This window comes from Onychomys torridus, chromosome 16 (assembly GCF_903995425.1).
Source record: "Onychomys torridus chromosome 16, mOncTor1.1, whole genome shotgun sequence".
Classification (NCBI taxonomy): domain Eukaryota; kingdom Metazoa; phylum Chordata; class Mammalia; order Rodentia; family Cricetidae; genus Onychomys; species Onychomys torridus.
This window is the reverse complement of record NC_050458.1, coordinates 27,152,013-27,176,326: the sequence shown is the minus strand read 5'-3', so window position 1 is coordinate 27,176,326 and position 24,314 is coordinate 27,152,013.

The window sequence follows — 24,314 nt, the reverse complement described above, 5'->3', positions numbered from 1 at the left end:
TAAAATGTTCTACTTATCTTCAGTGTTCTCTTTCCAGGTTGCAAGCTCAGTCCCTATGGGAGCCAGGCAAAGAATATGAAGTCAGCAGGTTGTCTGGTGCAAAAGAAAAGCCATTTGCAGGAATGGAAGCGAAAGGAAGTGACCATTTCTGTAGCTGCTATGCACTCTTGTTAATTACTGTCAAGGAAAATGTATCACCAGCAGGGCTGCATGTCCTGATTCGTTGATGGTGTCTCACAGGGCTCTCAGACTCTATTATTCATTCTTTTTTTCTTTCAGTCCACTGGAGTGGGCAATTTCAACGGTCTTAATACCAATTCTTCACTTACTTATTAATAAAGAACAAGCATCATATAACTAATTCTAAAAAAATAGAATCATGCATACACCAAACCAGACAAAATATCATATAGAAAAAAACAATAAAACTATATTTCTTATGAAAGTAGATGCAAATATCCTCAGAACTTTAGTGACAAATCAATACTATATGAATAATTATTTATCATGACAAAAAATAAGATTGATCTTGAAACTGCAGATTTGTTGCAGCATATTAAAGTCAACAAATGTAATATGTCATATTAATACAGAACAAAAATACATGATCATCTTTATAGACATAGAACTATCACTGGTAACAGCATTTTTCATGATAAATACTCAATTACCAAGATTAGATCTAACCAGATAAACACTACTGGTAAAAAATCACACAGCTAATATCACAGTTATTAGTGGATGGATGAACCAAGGGCTGTATATGTAGCTAAATGGTAGAAAATCAGACTAGAAAGTTCTTGATTTGGTCTACAGCACTAAAGGGGGAAAAGGCTAGATACTTTCCCAAGATAAATTGCAATAGAAAATAGCTTCACTCAATGCTGTTTACATTTTTCCTACAAGTTCAAGTCAGTAGAGCTAGAATATCTAATGAAAGGCTTAAAAGGAATAATTATAACAATTCCATTTTCAGATGATATAGCATTTAATATAAAAATACCAAACAATCTATAAAATCTGCTGTAACTAGTCTATTAGTTGATGTAGGTTTCAGTATACGAAATTACCAATTGAAAGTTAGTTGAATTTGTTGGCCTATAGTGTCTAGAGGGAGGTATCACTGCCCCATTATAAGGTAATTTCATTCTCTCTCTCTCTCTCTCTCTCTCTCTCTCTCTCTCTCTCTCTCTCTCTCTCTTTCTCTCCTGTGTGTCTGTCTGTCTGTGTGTATGTATGTGTTTGTGTGTGTATTAAGAAGCTTCAACAGTAGTAGGTTTACACATGACTTTAGTCTTTGTGGTGTTCATCCTTCTCTGTATAAATAAAAGCTCAGTTCCAGGAATAACTCACTTCTTTTGGAGCTGTTTGTCAGTGAGGTCACACAGAACACCAAACATTACAAACTCTAGCCAATACCCTTGGTTACCTTCTAGAACTTGATAACAGCACACTATTGCTGAAGACACCACAAACTTGAATTCTAGAATATGGAGAAATCAAGCTGATACTCATCTAAAGAACAGAAACTTCATCCCTACTGGCTAGTTTTCAGAGTACTGGAGAATGGTATGCATGCTACCAGAGGAGAAAAGTCTTACCCATATGTGAACCTTATTAGCTATAATGATGATTAGCCTGTCAACACATGCCCACTGATGTAGTAGTGATACAAACATCATGTGAATAATAACCACTTGCTGATTGGATCTCAATACTGCATCACAAGAGAAAATCCATACTTCACAACATTATGGGACCAAGAGCCTATGTCTAGACAGAACATAGGTTTTAGGGCAGTGGCTCTCAACCTTCCTAATGCTGCAACCTTTTAATACAGTTCCTTATGTTGTGGTGACTCCCAATCATAAAATTATTTTCATTGCTACTTCATAACTGTAATTTTGCTACTATCATGAGTCAAAATGTTAATATGTGATATGCAGGTTATCAGATATGTGACCCTGAAAGGGTTGTTTGACTCCCAAAGGGGTCTGACTCCCAGGTTGAAAACCACTTCTTCAGTGGAGACTATATTTCTTTTATTCTACTATTATATACTAAGGAGATTATAGTATTAAACTGGTGCCTAATGACTTAGGATTAAATTCATAGGTTAGTGCATCTCTCCACTATCATCTGAGAAGCCTCTCTGAGCTGGAGGTGGTGATTAACAGAAACTCACGGCTGGCCAAGTTGTGGAAAAGAAGAGACTGTGGAACACTCCCTCTACATGGCACAGTTATCTCACATCACATTTCAGAGATCACTAACAGAAGAGAGGGTGGAAAGAGTGGGAGAACCACCAGTAGTGGTAACCATGAGGAAACTGTGCTTTCTGGACACAGCAATACAGCTGCATACATGGACTCACAGTGCCAGGGTGCACAAGATCTGTGCAAACTCAAGCCAAACCATGTGTCAGCAAGGAGAGGGGAGTTAGGCACAGCCTCCCACACCTATCAGAGGAGCTATTGGCAGCTGTCTGCTGATAGAAGAGGGAGAGTCAGATTTTTTCTAAGAGTACAGCCCCTAGTAAGTGAATCATGATCATGTGGAAGGCCACTACTCCAACAGGACATGGGCAACACAAATTGGAATAGATTTTTTTTTGAAGGAGGGCATAAGTTTGTACAGGTAGGGGACAGGTAGGATCTGGGAACTGTTGGAAAAGAAGGGTGAAGATGATCAAAACATGTTGTAGGAAATTCTCAAAAGAGTAATAAGAATATTGTAAAAAGATAAAATGAAAATCAATTATATCTTAAAATACAAACAATAAATAGTACAAAAGAATTTGTAACTGCATCAAAAAGAAAAAAATACTTTGAAGTGAATTTCACAAAAGAAGCAAATACTGCACAATAAACACTAATAAAGGCTTCTGAGAGAGAAAAACAGTTAGATGAAAGACACCTCCAAGTTATCAACTGAGATGTACAGTTATTGCAAATCTATTCAGGTAATCTACCCTAGTTTGACTTATGGGTTAAATGAAATACCTATGAAAATCTAAACCATATAAAATTATGTCATCAATATTTTTATTTTTCCCAGTAGTTACCAGTTGGGCTGAAAATGACTTTTTAAAAGTGATAAACAAACACTTGAAAATAGTGAGATACTTAGTAGATGAGCCATCAAAAGTGGAGAGAGGACCAACATTTCACGAGAGCACTTCAGGCTTGCATTGTGCATGCAACAACTGCATCCAACATGCGTAAAACAGACTCCTGCTAAACACATATTGAGTAAATGAAAATATTGAATGAATTAAACATTTATTTAAAGAATCCATAACAATTCTAATATGAGTCTTCTTTTTAGGGGAAAAACCCCTTTGGCATTGCCGAATCTCTGTTTGGAAGAGAGTTTTTGAAGTCATTAATCCAGTTTCCCAGTTATGTCTAAATACCATGTGATCTGTCCCTCTTAACTGATAGTCTACACTTGAGTGTGCTTCTTTGTGTGTTGGATTCAAGCATTCTCAGGATGGTGCATCTTTGAAGATTCAGTATTTCATTCTGCATTTAACTAGCTCCAGTTTATTGGGGACTTACTTCCAGCCAGTGGGCACAGGGGCATCTCCACAACCCAACCAGACAAAGATCCTTCCTTACGCTGTTAGTAATGAAGTTAGGTGAAGAGAAAGGAAGAAACAGATAACCGAAAAATAGGCTTTTATTGATAATTATTGTTACACAAAAACGTAGCAAAGGAAACCTGAGTGCTGGGGTGATATTTGAGCAAAGACTGAAATCCAATGAAGGAGATTGCTGTGGCATCAACATCGATAATGAAAATATGTGCAGTACTGGAGATGGCAAACGCAACACCACGAAAGCTGGCACTCCACAGGAGAAGACAGAACTCAGGCTTAAAAAGACTAGAAAATTCTTCATCAGTTCTAATACAGAAGTATAGAAACATGTATCTATCAATCCGGAATTCAGACAAAACAAGTTGATTCTCATGTTGTAGGAGCAAAAATAGCCTAGGTGCCTAAACTACATATCTAAACTACAGAGCTCGACTGCTAATTTATGAGGCGTCCTGTAACAAACTGTTTCTCCTCTTCAGGGTGCAGTGTCCTTGTGCCTGTGGTGACTGAATTATAGGATCCTTTCTAGCTTTAAAATACTATTATTGGATGAAAATGATCATCATTCAAGGTCAAGCGAAATATGAGCAAACAGCATAGCTATAGGAGATGTGGGCAAACTGCTGACCACTTGCCTGGTCTGTAATAAAATCTGCTCTGTTCTGTAACTATGAAAGTCAAGGTCACAGTTTACTGTCTCTTCCTTCACTGTGTCCTCATCTAAAAATCCTTCTCCTCATAGTCTGTGCTCAATAGAGTCTTTGTGAAACTGTTTCTTTGTGCAAGGATTCAAGCTCAGTTCAAATTCAGAAGTCAGGTATAATGGTAGTGGGGATAAATTCTAGTGTGAATGTAAATTCTAGTTTAGGAGGGTCTATGGTGGATCTACTAGGTCTCAGTTTTAGCTCAATATTAAAATTATATTAACTTTGAAAAATCCCAGTGTTCAGGATATCACTCCAAAATAATGAAATTAGAATCTCTAGGTGTTTATTTGATAATCCTCAAGTCACTGTAATGGGCAGTTGTGGCCAAAACCTTGCAGACATGTTCAAGCTGCAGCCTATGGGCTGTATTGGGCCAGGATAGCTATGTATGTATCACAGCACATTTTAGACTTATTACCATTATTGTTGTTGTTGTTGTGTGTACCTCTGCTTGTGTGTATGTGGTGAGGGGAGAGCATGGTTGTGCCACTTCACTGATGTGGAGATCGGAGGATGCTGTGTAAAGTCCGGTTTCTTCTTCCACCTTTATGTGTGTTTCAGAGCTCATTAAATCCAGCATGCCGGGTTTAGCTTGCTAAGCTATCTCTCATCCACCAAAGATTTTCTTTCTTTCTTGTGTGATATGTGATATGGTGTGTGTGTGTGTGTGTGTGTGTGTGTGTGTGTGTCTGTCTGTCTGTCTGTCTGTCTGTGTCTGTGTGTTCCCCACAGTATAATGTTTGCCAATGTTGAATCACAAGGTTAAATGTTGGCCACCACTGTGTCACTACTAGGGAGAAGAGCTTGGCTTTCACAGTGAGCAGAGAATCTAATTTCAATATTTGCAGGTATGAGACCCTAAGCATTTCATTTTGGAAAAGGAGTTTCTAACATATAAAATGCCTGAATTACCAAAAAATCTGAAATTGATATATTTTTCCCTAAAATTTATTTTGAGTTCTAATATATCACATTCCCAATTTTAAAGAATTATGCACTAACTCTGAGAAGACAAATGTCTAAGACATACTCTTTGGAACTAACAATCATTACTTAAAACCTTGAAAGAGAAAGCTCCAAAAAGGACAGGGATGAAATAAATGTCCAGAGATTCATTGGTAATTGATAATAAGAAAGTATGTCCTGGTGGCTTTGCTGTAGTGATAACAGTCAATAAACATACATGGTTCTATTACCAAATTATTGTGACTGCTATTATTCTAAACTATAGTAGCATCACACAACAGTAGGTATTATCAAAATGCATCGAGCCAAGTTTCTCAGCACAGATTAACTGACTTCTCTGGCACTGGGTCTCTGACAACTCTGGTTATCTCTCGGCTCAGCTGGGAAGGATTTGCTTCTTAACTCACCAAAGTAGGTGTTAGCTGAATTGATCTTCTCACCAACTATTGGATTGGAACCTTATCTAGTTTTTTGCAAACGTCCATTTGGAAGCTTCCTTTGTTTATAAGTCTCTTCAAAATCATATCACAATATAGCAGCCAATCAGCACTGAGAAGACAAAAGAGGTTTCCCACAAAGATGTGCTAAAAGCCACGGTTAATAACTAGCCAGGGAAGTGACACCACACCACATCTGCCTTATTCTATTGATGAGAAATGAGCTTTGGAACCTGGTACCACATTAGATGTGGGAAAGTTTGTTTTTCTGTGGTTATTGGTTCTCAGAAGAGAGATCCACACTGCTTAGAAATTTCACCATTAGTTTCTTTACTTTTATATTCATGAAAGCTCAGACCCACTTTATTTCATTACTATATCTGGATATTCCATTTATTATGGCCTTGCTCTGAGCTGGGCACACGTAGTAAGGACTAATCGGTTATATTTAAATGAATAAAATAGGCATCTTTTGCTATTTGTTCACTAGCACATAAGGAAAACACATTCTGAGAGATTATAAATTTTACTATGGAGAAATCACATGCTAGAAAATAACATGCAAAGGCAAAGCTCATGGCTATTTGATAATTAAAATCTGACTTTGACAAATGAATAATTTAATTTAACAAACACAGTTTGAGCAGAGACTTGATGGCAGGATATTTGACAGCATACCCTAGGACTGTGAAGATGAAGCATGGAAATCAGGTACAAAATGGAAAAGTAAAGCAGAGTCTACTACACAAGAGGTAAAGTAGAATTCACCCAAATGCCCACTGGAGGGAAAAACAAACAAACAAAACCTAGAGGTTGATACACAAGACAAAAATCAGGCAACCTATATTTAAACCAGTAGGTAACAACACTGAGACAGAGACAGAAATCAGTGAGAGGTGGAGGAGATGGGGTACAGGGAGATAAGTTAGTGGACTTTGAAATGTGCATCCAGGATCTGGCAGGGTTGTAAAGGAAAAGTTAGGCAAGAGGCGTTTAATGGTCAGTATATTTTCCCACCCAGGTGACTAGATTCATATCAGTAATTCATGAAGAGCCTCTAGAAATAGGAAAGGAGATGAAGGCTGATTGTGCATATGGTCATCTAGCTAACATCCTCTTATTTAGGAATGTGTTACTCATTTGCTTGTGTAGAAGAGCTCTGTTATTGGTGTGTTGAAAGAGATAACACAGGACATGAATTCAAAACCATGTAGTGAGATTAAGTCATAGATCAAATTTAGGTCTGTGTGTTCCTTTCTACTAGTTTCTGGAGATGTCTGTTTCTCAGTTCTTGGATAGGGCAACTGAGCAGATTATCATATCCCATAGCTAATGGGGAGGTAAGCCAATGATATTTTGTGTCTCGTTTCATGAGGGCTATTTTAGGTTGGTTAGAATTTAGAGGTTTCATAGGCATGACTTCTCCATTAATGGATTTCACATAGTATATCTAATAAATAAGAATACTTGAAGATTGCAGGAGAAAGGAATGTCTATTTTCATCCAAGAGTATTTGAAGAAGCCAGGATGGAATGTAGGCTTGGCTCAAAGAGAGAAGCATATGTCTTTACTGTATTGCAAAGCCACCACACAGAGAGGAAAAATACTATTTGGCTGGTGATTCAAACACCAGGACCAAAAAAAAAAAAAAATCTCTAGGGAGGAGACAGAGCTGGAGTTGAAAATTATATGCTCAATAACTGCATCCTAAGAGTGGTAAACATTGTGATGACCAGATTCTCAGATTCTTGTGTAGACTGTCCAATGAAGGCAACAGAATAAACTTGTAGTCATACATAGACCATAAAATATTCCCAAGACAGTAGGTATCCTCTTCTTAATCACTCCACAGTAATAGTAAAACATGTTTTCTCTGGTGTATCCATGAGTTTTCCTATGTAATCTCATTCTCCAAAGTTACTTTTAGTGATTTTTGTCCTGACCCAATTGTCTTCACCAATCTGTTGTAAGTTACCCAGAAAAGCTTAATCTCAGACAAGGATTTCAAGACACTAAGTTTACTCCAGAAGTAATTCTAGGAAGCTTTGGTGTGGGTGTACAAGTGTAGGGTAAGTAAAGAAACCTTTGAAAAGGAGGATATTCATCATCAGGTTGTTGTTGTGTATACCTATGCCTCAGGTACATTTGGAACCTCTGGGTGCTGTGGAATAGACTTCAGAGTTCCATGAGAGGAGCAAAATATGAAATATTCATCTTTAAGCACTTGCTAGGTGTTGGTCAATACTACTCTCAGAAGCCATCAATTTTCAAACATATCTGACCAGCTCTTATGGAGACTGAGTTCTCTAAAACAGCCACAAGGAGAGAAGATTGCCCACAGGTAAATGTGCAATATGGAAGCACAACACAGAGTTGGAAGGTAAATATCGTGACCCAGACACCAAAATGAGAGGAATTGGCAACATCCACATCTTCATCTGCTCTTGGCATAAAGCCTCTCCTTCGCAACTGGCAAAGCCTCGCCTTCTCACCTTTAATTATGTATTTACTGAGCAGCTACCAGACTGTAGCCACTCGGGATGAGGCAGAAAGCAAAGAAGATAGACATATTCTTTGCTCTTATGGTGTCTATGCTGAAATGAGGCCAACATAGAATTAACCCATCAATTATAATAAAAATTACATTGTGAAGTTCTTCAAGCATATGAGAAAATGAAGAATTTTGTAATGACCATTCAGTTATCCATTATTCAGTTGCAAAGTGGTTGCCAGCATTTTGTTGTATTTGTTTTGTCTTGTTTTATGGGTTTTGTTAACTTATTTTTAAGTTAATTATAGGTATTGCAATATGGACCCCTCTGTCTTTTTGTGTGTGTCTCAAAAGAAATAGTAAAGGACAGGAATATGGGGGAATGGTGGGTAAGAAATGGAAAGAGAGTGGGAAGGAGGAAGCAAAAGAAGAGAATGAAGGTGTCACTATTCAATAAAGAAACACTATATCTAATAAAATAAGTAATTCCTGATAGTGATGCCTAACCTTCAACATCAACTGACATGGCCTTCAGCAAAATCTAAGAGTGCATAGGTGGGTCTGTTCTATCTTATGCTCTGACTTACTGGCCTATCATCTGCCTAAAAGAAGAGCTGGAAGACCTGGGAATAAGATTGATTGTTAACCTGTTGATCAACTGTGTCAGAAGGCAAACTGGTTTAAGCAAAAGACAAATTTTACTAACTTATTTCACTATGAGATCCAATCATAATACATCAAATAACCTATTTGTCCACCTACCTATGAATGAAATAATTTATCAGAGCAACCTAATTTGGTGGAAATATATTTGGTTACTTCCATTGACCTCAGGGAGGTGACAGTGACACACAGAGTCTAAAACTTGCCCAACAGATTAACACACGTTGATAGTGGTAGAGCTTTGATGTTGCCAACTTTTAACTTAAGCTGGATGTAGGAGCCAAACTTATATTTTAAGAACTCTTCCTCCATACCATTCTTTTCTTGTTGGCTTGTGCTTTGTTTGTTGGTTTGTTTGTCCAACATTATCGTCAATAATGCCAGCAGAAATTCTGTCTCTTTTTACACTTTCAATGCAAATAAATTCAATTGCATTTCACTGGTTTCTGCTTAGTCTGGTTACAACTGTGATCCACCCTTCCACCAGGCTCTAAGTCTAAAGAATTGTAAGAATCAAAACAGACAGATTGGGTAAGCACAATTGCATGTTCACCCCAGTGGAAAATGAAGGAAAGAGAGCTGCTGCTGCTGCCGGAATAGGAGCTGAATGATGATGGAGAAAACTGTACTATGAGCAACTTTCCATCTCAGCAAGAGGTCCTAACACAAAACCTGTTTCCTCACTGGGAAAGGGAAGGCAGTTAAGCATGTGGGATTTCTTGAGAAACTTTTCAGCTCTGTTTTCTAAATCATGTCTAGTACAGTACATGTAGATGAGAAATCAGAAGAGATCTGTCCAAAATGGAGATGCTTAGTATCAAAGTATGAGTTAAAGGGCTGAGATCTTCCAACAATCCCAGCCCAGAGCCAATTCTTCTCATGTCTACAGCCACTGAAATGAAGAGAGTCCTCACAAAACCTCTGTAAAAAAAAAAAAAAAAGTTCAATTGCTGGCATCAGTCCCTAGCTTGGAGATCTAGGGTTTTTCAAGAAATAAAAGGAATGAAATATGCTATTGACCTCATCTAAAATAGAAATACTTGGCCAATAATTCTTAGTAAAACCCTGAAAACAGACAAAAGGCATTTTTCAGATGATCCTCGAGATTAACCTGAGATTCCACAGGAATGCACAGCTGTGATGATGCCAAGTAGTTAGGATGTGTCTGATGTCATCAAAGTGGTGAACAGCTACAGACAGCTCACTTGGCACATCATCAAAGCTATTGAACAGCAAAGGAGAGAAAGTCCACCCATGCTTGACATGTCTGGATCTGTGTGAACTCATGTTGATCCTCATCCTCTCTTTGAAGTAAACCTACCCAGTGCCCAGGTAATCAATTCAGAGACCATCTCTCATCTTGGATCCAAGAACATAACAGGGCAGTTCTTTTCCTCAAAGAGAAACAAGAAATTGTATTGTTCACTTCATACCCAACTTTTAGACAGGGAAGAATATTTTGGTAATGGTAGGGTAAAGAGTCTGAAGCAGAGAAACTAATCTTTTAACTATGTTTTAATTTCTGCTTGTGAAGCAGGTATTCAGCATATTAACAACAATGAAAGACTTGGGGACAATGTATCTACCATTTGTAATTGTAAGTCTGTCCTGTTTCCCTCAACTGGCTGAATCCTACTTTTTATGTTGACTCAATCAGAAAAGAAGTATGTCCTATTGGTATTTAGTAATTGCCTAGATCCTTTAGCACAAGACCTATTTGTAAGTTGTTATAGAGAAGTAATGTAGATACAGTTAGATGTAAGTTGTTACTATGTTTCTGCCTTCTTCTTAAAGTATCAGCTAGCCCAGAACCTTTGGATGGAAGGGAAAGGAGGATTTCATAGCTGGCTAGACTGATATACTATTCTTGTGCAGCCACAAGCCCAAATCTGAGATCTTGTTCTTTATTTTCAGTTTTATTCTAAGAAGATGAAAGTTTTTGATGGGTTTTGTAATTATGCAGTGAATATTTTTACTTTTGACTTTCCAGCCAATGATGTATTTGGTATTAAAGGACAACTCTCCCTTTCTGGGTCCTTTCACACATGACATTGAGAAGCAGGATTCTCATAAATTCTGCATCCCATTTAAAGTTATCCTATGACAACTGACCCTCCACCAAAATAGAAAGTTATGTATTATCAAAGAAGGAGAGAGACTTAACACTTACCCAGAATCCACTTAGGCTTAGGAACCTGTGCTAGTAGTTCCTATATATTTTTGTTTGTTTCTAAATTGATTAACACAGAGAATAAATCTCATTAACTGCTTAAAAAGATGAGGAAGTTGAGACTCAACATCATTGGCCATTCTTAGCAAGATAACAGGAGCCTTGGAATCTAAAGTTGAATCTGACTGTCCATCTTCTGCCTGTATTTTACTCTTTACAATCCTTTGATGCCACAGTGCTGGGTGTTATTAAAATATCTATTATGATTAGCAACACAACCATATCACCAGACAATCATGATAGTCTACATTAAAAAAGTTCCATAGTCAAGTAACAGGATAATCTGTATATAATATTCTTTTAGTAAAATTCATGCTGCTAGCAAAGTAAATATTCTGAGATGCACTATTAATATAACTGGGCTTTGTTTGGCCAGTATTCCCTCTGCTTATTTAATCATAAAATGCTTTTTCAGATAACATTCTTTAACTTCTCATGCAGATAGAATCTCATTGAACAGTGCTTTGGGGAATACAAAACAGCATCATGTTATCTTCTCATTTTATGAATAACAATACTATGTTAGAATGAAATTGCCATTTATGAATGATGGTATTGTCTCAGAAAGAGGAAACAGTTCAAATTTGAAATCACAGCTAATGGCTAATAGACCTAGAGACAAAGATTAGAACTTCTAGAAAGAAAAAAAAAAAGTTGTGTTAGTGAAGCATTGGCATAGAGTATCTTGTAAGCATTATTTAATCTTGCCGCTTGTCTCTGGGAAACAGTTCCCATATCTTTCTTCTCAGCGAAAGCTCACCAGTTGGCAAATGAAGGAAGGATTCTGCAGTCCAGCTTTCAAACACTTTTTCTGTCTCCAGGAAACAGGTAGGAAAAGTGGGAAGGTGTCATTTCTATATCTTTTGCTGAAACTTGATATCTCCAATTAAAAGTCATATGCCTTCATATTTAACCTAGTCACCACTCTTACTTTTTTAATTTCTCAAGTTGACATTCAAACTTCAACTCTGTAAATCTTGTTGGGTCAATCTACAATGTGTATGTGCGTGCATGTGTGTATATGTGTGTGCATATACACATGTGTGTGCATGTATATATGTGCACGTGTGTGTATGTGCATGGTTGCATGTGTGCATGTGTATATGTGCGTGTGTGTGTGTGTGTGTGTGTGTGTGTATTTAATATCTTAAATTTGGGCAGTTTTTCCTGGGCATTAGCTTCTTCTTCCCATAGACTATTTTACTCACAGGTAGCAATTGTAGTGACCCTTTCTCCTGTTCTTAAATCCCTCAGAATACTCATCCTATGGTAGAAGGTATTGTGTGAAATTAAGAACCCAAATAATACGTTTTAAGCACTTCAAGGGACCATAAAATTATAGAATTCCAAATTTTTAAATCTTTAAAGGGAAAATGACAAAAATGTGGCTCAAAGTGATAGGAGAATTGGCCCAGTAGGAACAAGCTAAACTTTGGAGCCCTCTGAGGACCCAAACCTTAAGGAACCTGAGGATTTAATCATCTCCAGTCTATTTTTCTTATCTGCAGCTGACTAACCCAGAGAGTAAAGTCATCTTTCATCTTTCGCATTCCACTAAGACCAACAGGAACTTCTGGGGTTTACCATAGTGTTGGTGGGAGTTCTTTTACTTGTGGCCACAAAACAAGTACATCTCTTAGTAGTTTTCCTCCCCCTCAGGTTATGCTTTCTCCCTTCTAAACTGTTGAAATCCTTGGGAAGATTGCCAAAAGATGTGCACACCCTCTTACACAATGCCCACATCTGAGGCTGAGGTATATGGCTGGAAATGATTGGCTTAAGCCATGCCAGTGTAGTTAATGGGTCCTTTGCATCCTAGCCGGCTATGCCTCTGGCTTCTCCCTCATTTGAAAAGTTGAGTTAAAAACTGAGTCTGAAGAAACCAAGCACTGATATGGAGAAAAGGGGAAAACAAAAGTACAGAATCTGTTCCCGACGTGTAATAAATAGAACCAACATAGATATCCAGGGCCAGAAGAATGAATAAAAAATATATGGTTCATACACATGGAATTTTAGTTAACAGAAAATAATGAGATTATTATATGTACAAGTGAAATGGATGGACCTGGAAATCACTGCAAAGAAAGACAAAGACCATATGTTTTATATATGAAGTGTGTGTGTGTGTGTGTGTGTGTGTGTGTATGTACGCTTGTGCACAAGAAAGTACTTGCATGCATGCACATGTGTAGATCATAACATTAGAAAGGGGACCATGAGAGGGAAGAGAACTTCAGGGTGTGGTAATAGGAGGGAAAAGAAAGGGTGATGGAATCCATGTGGCAGGAAAGCAGAATAACGAACAATTTGACAGGAAGGCGACCAGCAAGAGTTGGGAGAATGGTGGATGGGCGAGGGCCATGGGGTAGTAGGACAAATAAGAGTGAAGTGTCATGATACTTATGAATGAAAGCACACTAATGAGGGCTCTTACTTTGGGTGCCATCTTGAAACTTAATAATAGTAATATTATTATTATTTTAATCGTAATGATATTGTTGTAAACTCAAGAATGTGTAGGGGAAGAAAAAGTCACTAAAATATTAGCAAAAATATTTTCAGAATGAAAGCACACAGGACACCAGTGTAAAAATCTTAATGGTATTCAATTGTCTCACTTATCCAGAGGGCCTGATCCAGCTGGGGGCTCCACAGCCTTTGGTTCATAATTCATGTGCTTCCATTTGTTTGGCTATTTGTCCCTGTGCTTTTTGCAATCTTGGATTCAACAATTTACGCTCTTGCAGACCCTCCTCTTTCTCGACAGTTGAACACCTGGAGCTCTACCTGGGGCCTGGCTGAGGGTCTCTGCATCCACTTCCACCAGTTATTGGATGAGAGTTCCAGCTTGACTGTTAGGGTGTTTGGCCATCTGATCACCGGACTAGGTCAGATCAGGCTTTCTCTCGACCATTGCCAGCAGTCTACAGAGGATGTATCACTGTGGATTTTGGGGGACCTCTCCAGCACTCTGCCTATTCCTATTCTCATGTGGTCATCATTTATCATGGTCTGTTATTCCTTGTTCTCCCTTTCTGTTCTTGATCCAGCTGGGATCTCTTGCTCCCCTAAGCTTTCTTTCCCTCGAATCTTGTCCTTCATTACTCCCACTATCGTCCAGGTTGTTCATGTAGATCTCATCCATTTCTCTGTCATTGGGTGATCCTTGGGTCTTTCCTAGGGTCCCTGTTCTAGGTAGCCTCCCTGGAGTTGTGTAGCAGTCTAGTCATCTTTGTTTTACATCTAGTATCCTCCTATGAGTGAGTATATACCATGTTTGTCCTTCTGAGTCTGGGTTACCTCACTCAGGATGATTTTGTCTAGGTCCATCCATTTGCCTGCAAACCTCATGATGTCATTGTTTTTCTCTGCTGAGTAGTACTCCATTGTGTATATGTACCATATTTTCTTTATCCATTCTTCAGTTGAAGGGCATCTAGGTTGTTTCCAGGTTCTGGCTATTACAAACAAAGCTGATACATGGATCAGGCCCTCTGGATAAGTGAAACAATTGAATAGCTTGATCTGCTTGGGAGGTACCCAGTCTGTGGGACCAGGACCTGTCCTTAGTGCATGAGATGGCTGTTTGAAACCTTGGGCTTACACAGGGACACTTTGCTCAGTCTGGAAGGAGGTGACAGGACCTGCCTGTACTGAATCCACCAGGTTTAAATGAATCCCCAGGGGAGCCTTGATCCTGGAGGACAAGGGAATGGAGGGGAGGGGCTGGGGGAAGGTGGAGGTGGGGGTGGGAGGGGGAAGGACAGGGGAACCCATGGCTGATGTATAAAATTTAAAAGACACAATAATAAAGAAAAAAATAATAAAAAAAATAAGTGGCACAAAAAAAAATCTTAATGGAGAAAAAAGCTGCTTAAAGATAATCTCTGAGAAAAATGAAAAGGTGTTTTGCCAGATTTGGTGCTGCACTCTCCAGGGTCCTATTTCTTTGGTCACAGTCACTCCCAATCATTTACTACTTGAAATATATTGGTTACTGCAAGACTGTGTCATTTCATCTTTTGTCTTATCTTTGTCTACACTTCTCTTTCTCCCTAGCTAGATCTCTCGCATATTTCCAAACCTTTCAACATCAGTGGGTCTCCCTATGATCACACTTAGTGATTTTTATCTAAGCTCTTGGTTAAAAATATTCCAACACAATAATGACTTTCAAATCATACGTCGTATTTATTGTTTGAGAATTTCATACATGCATATAACATGTCTTGTCCAAATCTGCTCCCTTTCACTCACTCCATGTCCTCCCCTATGCCCCCCCCGCCCACCAACTACCACTTTTCCCTCCCAAGTTCATGTGCTCTGCTTTCAAACCCACTGAATTCACTTAGTGCTGCCTGTATATACATGTGTGGAGGACCATCTATGGGAACATTGATGGCCTCTCAGGAGCCACATCTCTGAAGAAAACTGGTCCTCACCTAGTATCCATCAATTGCCAATAGCTTCTCAGCTAGGATAGACTTCATGACCATTCCCCAACACACACGCACACACACACACTGGGATCTTAGCTGTCTTGATTGTGTGAAAGTCTTGTACATCCAGCTCCATCTTTTCTAGGAGTTCATGTGTGCAACAGCCCCATTGTGTCCACAAAACTGTTTTGCTGAAGATATCCATTACCTCTGGTTCTTATGTTATTTCCACCTTTCTCCAACAATGATCCTGATCCTTGGGAGGAGAAACAGTGATATAGTTGTGCCACTTCGAGCTGAGCACTCCATGGTCTCCTATTCTCCACAAATTGACCAGTCGTGGGTCTCTGTATTGACGACTACTGTAAAATGAAGCTTCTCTGATAAGGGTTGGAATATGCACTGATCTACGGGTATAAAAACCTAAGGGGGCCATTATTATGTTTTATTTGCCAGAATAGTAGGAGTAGCTCCCTTCCTAGGGCCCTAGCTACAGGTTCTTAGTCCTAATAATGGTACTGGGTATGGATTCCATCTCATAGAATGGACCTTAGATGCAATCAGAAAGCCATTGATCATTCCTATAACATTCATGCTCCTATTGCACCCATGGCCATGTCTTGCCAGGTCAGTTGCTACTGCATCTAGCAAGGATCACAGCTATGGAACACTGTTGACTACTTGTATCCCCTAGGATCATGCCCAGAACTCTCCAGCACTATGAAAGTTATTCAGGAGAAATGAAGCTGCCATGCCAGTACCAGCTTGATTTCTCCATGTCCTATGACTCAAGCATGTGGTGTCTTCCACATTAGGATCTTCTTATCAAGTTCTGTACAGTAACCAACAGCAATGGCAATACTTTTTCATGCTAAAAGGACCCCATTAACCAACAACTTGAAAAAAGGTAGTTCATACCTGGTGGAAGGCTTGATATCTTATAACATCTAGGAAAGACATTGACCATTGTATTAGGTAACTTCCACTGAAACTCCTTTCATATATATAAATGTCTATATCTTAGGCAGAGTCTACAGAAGTAGTGTGCATATGGCCTTTTCAAGGGAAGGATATTATGTATCCCTCCCTATACTCCCTCCTCTGCCTTGCTTTCCTATCCCCTAATCAGTTAAATTTTGCTTTCAATCCTGGTCTCATCCCGAAAGTCTAGACTCACATGTCCAATCCATTAGGATTCCCATCCAGACAATTGGCAGATGAAGTGAATCCATGCCCAACTCAGATTGCTTGCCCATCTTGGTCAAGTCTTCATATTTCATGCTGTTACTTGACTTGAGTTTTGATGCTTCTCACTCACACTCCATGTCTAATTCATCAGCACACACTTCTTGTTCAGTCTTCACAATATGTCTTTCACTGGGCCCAATATCATCACCTTCACTAACGCTATTGTGAAACCACCTCTCTTCTAAGATAATATCACTTACTGATCTTTCTGCTTCCATCCTTGGCCTGCATTCCTCACTGAGGAAGTTGCCTCATAGTAGAACCAGGATTTATTTTAAGAACACAATACTGACCCACAACTTGTTCAAAATCTTCCGATGGTTTCCCATCACACCTGGAATGAAACATATTTGCATATAAATAGCTTCTTTGGAGTTGTAACAAATACCACAGAAATTTTGTTCTTATCTATAAACCCTAAGCCTAGGTAGTGGGAAACAGAAGTCTCTCATGAGCAATCTGTCCTCTTCAGACTTGTTTCTCCCACCTTTGAAAGCTGTCAATTAATAGGTATCACCTTTCTAGAAAGCTGTGACATTGTTTCTGGAAACTGATAATAAGATATTTACAACTTCTATGAATAAAACTTATCCTTTCCAAATGCTGTAAACTCACATAAGAATTTCCATAAAATAGTTTCTTAAAAGTACCAAGGAGTCAAAGAAAGTAACTAGTCATGCACAGAGCACTAAACCAGCATACTGAGCAACATGAATCCCAAACTCTCTAGGACAAGTACTATAAATGCCTCTTGCAAAATAAATGCAAAATAAGTGTTAAATATAATATACTCTTACACTTCGTCCCTGGGAGCTGGAGAGATGGCTCTGCAATTCAGAGCACCTACTGCTCTTGCAGAGGGCCTAAGTTCAGTTCCTAGCAGTCACTCTGAGAAGCTCATAGCTACCTTAACTTTCTTGACATGGAGAAACATAAGAATATATGCTTTGTTATCCTTGTGTTTCTCCTACATGCTCACCTGGATCAAGTCATCATATGTGTTCAGACACACTTACTTACCTTATAATTAAAGACACTGGTTTAGCTCCAGTCTATCAAAGTTAGATGTCATTGAGAAAGGCAGGGAACATAAATTAAAGAACAAGTCAATGGTAAAGATTAATAACAGACCCTCTTTATTGGCTCTTCTGAGCCTGTTTTCTGGGATACAGAGAAAATGACCATCCTAAATATAGTAAAAACATACTTATGTCTACCACAAAGTCAGAAACTGTTTTCCACTTATGTCCAGTAGGGAACTAAGGCAGGTTGAAAGCCTGGCACATCTCCTTTTATTTTGTGTCTGTTTTCTTTACTTCAAATCATTTGTCTACCTCTTCAGGTAGACATGATAACTGAACATGGAATGTACATCTAGAAACCCCAAATACCAATTTATCTCCTTCTCCTTTAAGGCTAAAGGCACAAAGTATCATTGATCTAAACCCTATATTCACTTTTATTTCAGGAAGAGAAAATGCTAGCAGGTAGGACAGCTCATCTCCAAAATGAGAACAGCCATCTATGGAGAGGAGAGGCTGTACTCTGGAGCACCTGAACACCTGTAGGACCAAACTAATACCTCTAGCAAAGAGAGTAATAGATAAACAATTTATAAGATCTCTTTGAAGGAGTGGGCTACATCTTGACCAGCCCTGCTGAATTATGAAAGCATCTTACCCCTGTTGCAATTCTATAATTCTATTTAAGCCTTAAGCTAATATTAGCACCCCAAAGAAAGACTTCAGGTAACTAGACACTTTTATTCCTCTTCTGTGGTGGTATTGTGTTTCCCAAAATATTGTGCACCCTAATAAACTTACCTGGGGTCAGAGACAGAACAGCCACAATATTAAACATACAGGATAGGCAGTGGTAGCACATGCCTTTAATCCTAGCATTCCAGAGGCAGAAATCCATCTGTTCAAGGATACAGCCAAGCATGGTGACTCATGCCTTTAATCCCAGGGAGTGATGGTAGAAAACAAAAAGGTATATAAGGTGTGAGGACCAGAAACTAGAAGCATTTGGCTGGGTAAGCATTCAGGCTTTCAAGCAGCAGTTCAGCTGAGAGCCATTGGGATGAAGACATAGAAGCTTCCAGTCTGAAGAAACAGGATCAGCTGAGGAACTAGTGAGGTGAGATTGCTGTGACTTGTTCTGCTTCTCTGATCTTCCTGCGTTCACCCCAATACCTGGCTTCAGGTTTGATTTTATTAACAAGTACCTTTAAGATTCATGCTACACTCTTCCCCATGCACTAATACTTAATTTAATTGTCATAATTGGACAAGTAGGCAAGCCCAACCTGTAGAGTTTGGGCCTCCAAATTAGTGATATAGATAGAGGGAAATGAGAGTCTTCCTTCACAAAATTGGTTACTCGGCCCTTCCTACTTATTGTCAATTTGACTCCTCTGTTTACATGCCTCCTACTTTTTAAAGCAACACTCCAAAGTCATCTTTTAAAATGTGAACTCTGTTAATTATTAAAGAATGACTAACATCTTTTAAAAAAACATCATGGAAGTCAAACAAAACATACATGCAAAACTTCTATGTCCCTAATTTACTCTGCTGTGTTTTCTTCCAACTTCATCCTCAATCAGTCCCTGTGGTATTAACCTGTTTTTCAGAATGTGACAGGAGAAAGGTTTGGAATTACAGAAAGTCTGGCTAGGACAAGAGGGGAGACCAGTGTGGGAATTCCAACACCTTTCATTTCAAATGTTGAATGTCAGAAAGCCACTAAGAGGTTCTTTGAAAACTACCCTGCTCTCTATTTGCATAAGCAGGTCCACAGAGGAAAGGTCACCCGAAACAACATGCATGACTTCTTAGGCATTTATGTATTTATTTATGAGTAGCACAGGATGCAAGGCCCGAGTTTCCTTTAAGTGCAGCACTGCCCCTGACATTGTTTAGACTTTCCCCTATGCAGAGCTTCCAGGCACACTATAAAGGAAGCGATAAGGCAAGGGAAAAGGAAAGCCACTCACACCCAGCAGCCCAAGAAACTCTAAGTGCCTTCTGTGAGGGCGACAAAGCTCTTCAGCTGCCCTTGTATTTATTTTTATTGTTCTTTCTTAAAGAAACGGTCAGGAAACATAGCTCCACCTCTACAGTGTGATTGCTTGCTTGGAAGTGCTGTAGCACCATGAGTCATTCTTATTAAGAATCTTTGTATCACTTATGCAAGGAAGCCGGCAATGTGTATATACATTGGGCGAGCAGCTTGTACTGCACTCAGATCTCATCGAAGGGAAGGAAGTTGGAGTGACAGGATGTGGATAGGTTAAATAACAGTCTATGGAATGCTGAGGAACAATCCCCAACTCCCCCTGGACTGCCAGTTCCCTTTGGAAGGGAAGTGTCTTGCTTCTTCAAGTTCAGATCAGGGATGTGATCAAGCGGGGTTTGGGGGAAGGAAGCAGATCTATTTTAGTTGCCCAGTCAAAGCCAGCCTCACTTTCCAGTTTACTGAACAGCAGGCGATGAGCTCAAGCTTTGGAGCCAGGCACTTTTCCAAGAGTAACTTGGAAAACTTTCTGTTCTTAGGTCCACTTTGTTTTTCCTTTGAATGATGATGTAAGGAAACACTATTGTGGATTTGTGGCTATATGTGGGATTTCTATAACTGTATATTAATAGTGACTATAAAATGGAAAGTATATTTCCTACAAGTCAGGATTCAACTAGTTTAGATTTCTTTCCTTATTTCTTAATTTGAATATTCAATGAAGAAATCATCTTAAATATATCTGCCTGGGAAATAGGGCCTTTTCTTTTGTGGGCTGCTAACTATATACCTCAGCAGAATGTCTTTAATCCCTTGCTCCCACCATAAAATGTTCAATGCTTGGTGAAACTTTTTGTTATAAATGTTTAGGGTTGGAAAAGCAAGTACTTATTATTCAATCCATTGCTTTCATGTTGCTACTGACCCTCATAACACCAATATCCCTCCCAGTTATCTGGAGTCACCGTAAGTAACCATATCAGCCACATTCCAAGGCAGGAAAACTAAGTTCACATAGCTTAGGTGGCTAACGTGGACTTATAAATTACACCAGTTTAACTAATTTTTCCTGCTGTCATCAATGACTTAATGATCATCTGGGAATGTCTTGTTCAACATCCATGTGTACATATCACTTATGTAATTTCTTTGCTATTGGTTTCTCTGTCTCCCTCCTCTATTAATCTGATAAGATACAAGAAATTCTTTGAAAAATCTCTGGCCAGAAAATAAAATAGATGAGTGAAGAGACAACCTGCAAAATGAGAGAAAACTCTTTTACATTTTACGTATCACAAGAGATTAGAATCTAGATGTACAAAAAAGTCAAAATTTAAACACAAATGATCCCAAGTAATCCAGTCAACACATGAACAGATAAATTGAACATACATCTCTAAAGAGAAATAAAAATGGCCAAAAAATGTATCATATTCAATAACCTTATCCAATGGGAAAATAGAAGTTAAAGCCACCTTGAGACTCCATCCCATCACAGAATGGATATCACCCGAAAAAACAGATGATAACAATGCTGGCAAGGATGGAGGAGGGGAAGAGAAGAAAATGTTACTTATTGCTAATGGGAATGTAAATGTAAGCATCCGTCCTGAAAATAAGAATACGGGAGTCCCATAAAAAAAGCTAAAACTGGAATTACTATGTGATCCAGCTGTAACATTCCTGAAAACATATCCAAAGGAGTCCAAGTCAGCATGCCACAGAGACAGGCCTGCATGCTTGTGTTTATTGCAGTACTATTCATAGGCAAAACATGTGACCAGCTTACAAATCGATACACGGAGGAATGAATAAACAAAATGAGGTACATAGACACAGCGGAGTTTTATTCAGCTCTGAAGATTAACAACTTAGGTTTATTTTGCAAGAGAATGATGGGACTACACACTATCATATTAAGAGAAAAGTCAAACTCAGAAAAATATCATGTTTTCTCTATATGTAAATCTGTATTTTACACATATATAAGTAACTCCATATGTATGCTATAAAAATAGATGGGGGGTTTGTGGAGTAGAGGAGGAATATGTTTAAAGAGTGGGTTAGAAGAGATAACAAGAGAAAGTGATGGGGATAAAAATACATACATGTTATTTTATGTCACATTCAGAATTTTGGTTTAGAGAAATGAGAGACAGAAGATAGATAGATAGGTAGATGATAGATAGATAGATAGATAGATAGATAGATAGAGAGATAGATAGATGGTACATAGATAGGAAGGTGATAGAGAGACAATAGATAGACACATAGAGGATAGATAGGTGGAAAGAACATGAAAGTACAAGAGAACATTGACATCCAGTAGTGTGGAGGCTCTATTATCCACATAGGGCCCAAGAAAGCTGTCTCTTGTATAGGGTTGGAGTATAGCGATGTGGCTCTTTTAAGAGGCCCTGCTGTACAGCTGAGGACTTGAGCAGCTGGTACTGGGTACAGACTCCTATTTCAGGCAGACACATCAAATTCCCAGAGCTAGGTCAGGTGAATGTGGCTCCTGGCCAGTACCATGAGATGAGGCTCTCACAGAACCGAGGGGAGCGCCGAGCCAGCCATCAGTGTGCCATATGCTAAATGGAGTCATGCTGAAGTAGCCTAGTCATTTAAGATTTGGCTCACATAGTCAGGAAAGGCTGCAGATGTGCAGAAAGTCATATCCAGACTGAGAAAACCTCTGAACAGATATGCTATGCTTTAAAATGTGCTTAGATGCTAAAGAAAAAAAAGAAAGTGAGTGTAGATAGTCATATAAAAATGCTTAAAAATAATAAAGTGAAGCCTTTAAAAAAGAGTAAAGTAATATAAAAAGGATAAGCCGTGTAAAGATGGGAAATACTAAAACACAGAGAGTTTGGACCTTATATGGTGTCTTGTTAATTTAAATTTTTTTAATGTTAATGAACAAAAACAATAACTGCTGATAGACATTGGATTATGGAAACTACTAAATAAAACCAACCTATATCTTTAAGAATGTCTTAACTTCAGAATAGTAGTCAGAAAATGCACTGCTTTGGGAGAGAGGTTGTGCTTTTGTTTCCATAGGAAATGGAAAACTATGGATTCCTTCAAGGTTAATGGAGATCATATTTGACTAGGGGAGACCTCCTGAAAATCTTGGCCAAGAATATGAAAAAAAGAAACTGAGGAAGACTACAGGACAGATGACACATGTGCTGATCCCGTTGACATGGGAACAGCCCTGACACTAGATAAAACATGATAAATTTTGTTGGCTAAAGAATCCTCAAGACTTATTATTACATGTCATCCTTTCATATGGCTTGGTTATATAGTCCAAATGGACTTATAAAGTTGGCAGATGACTTTTACCTGTTCAAACATAAAACAAAACAAAAATATCACCTTTAACTGACTTGTGCACCCTGTACATTTTATACTTGTGTTAATGCAGATATGTATGTTACATTTAAAAGTCTGTGTGTTTCCAGAACAAAAGGACCAGACACCAATGAAAACAAGTAGCCAGGTAATCCAGCCTCTCAGAATGCATCTGTTGCAGTTTCCTTAAAATTTTGCATCCAGAACAACTTCAAAGCTGCTAGGTGAGATGGTCTAGCCTCACAGACTACTCTATCCAGGACTTCAGATAAGCTCTACACTTTCCCATCACACAAAGACTAAACAAAAAATAATACAGCTAGCTATCCCAGGACTTGAACATTATCTCAATTTTCTCAGGGTCCCCTAAAGATGCCATCACTCCCAGCAGCAAGAAGTAAGTTTAAGAATACAACACCCACATTCTCAAGAACTAGGGTGGGTGATTTTTGTTGTTTGGTGGGTTATGAATGTTTGTCATCATTTAGGAGGCTTGCTTGGACATTGTTACTGGTCATGGTAGGAAAGAAAACTAAGCAAGGGGGGATAGAGTCAAGTACACTTTCTAAAAAGAAAAAAAGGGGATATAGAAATGAAAGGCTAAAAGGGTAGATTATTGAATCTATTTTTAAACTAAAATGCAACTATTAATCTCCAATAATTTACATTAGTATGGATTTTTGTATATTGATAGAAATTTAAGTTTATTTTTGTTAGAAAATACTCTATATATGTTTCTATTCTTATTTAAGGTATTTTTGTATATTGACCCAGATTTAAGGTTATATTTGTTATACTATATACATATATGTGTGTGTGTTTCTACTGTTGTTTAAGGTATTGTACCTATGCCACTCATTTAACATTGTAATTTTCAGTCCTTAAAAGTCATTATTGCAAACTTTTAATTATAAAATACAGGTTAGTAGTTAGTCATCTATCAATCAAATTTGTGGCCATGTTAGGTATGTTTTCAAGGTCAAACAGATATATTTTAAATAGATAGGTGTTCTCCAAACACTTCAAAGCCCTATAGAATATGGATGGCATTTAAGATGTTTTAACCTAAGGCTTTTTATGAAAGTGAGATATGTCTCCTTCTGGCAACACCAATCTACTTCAAAAAAGGGATGATGCACATTGAAGAA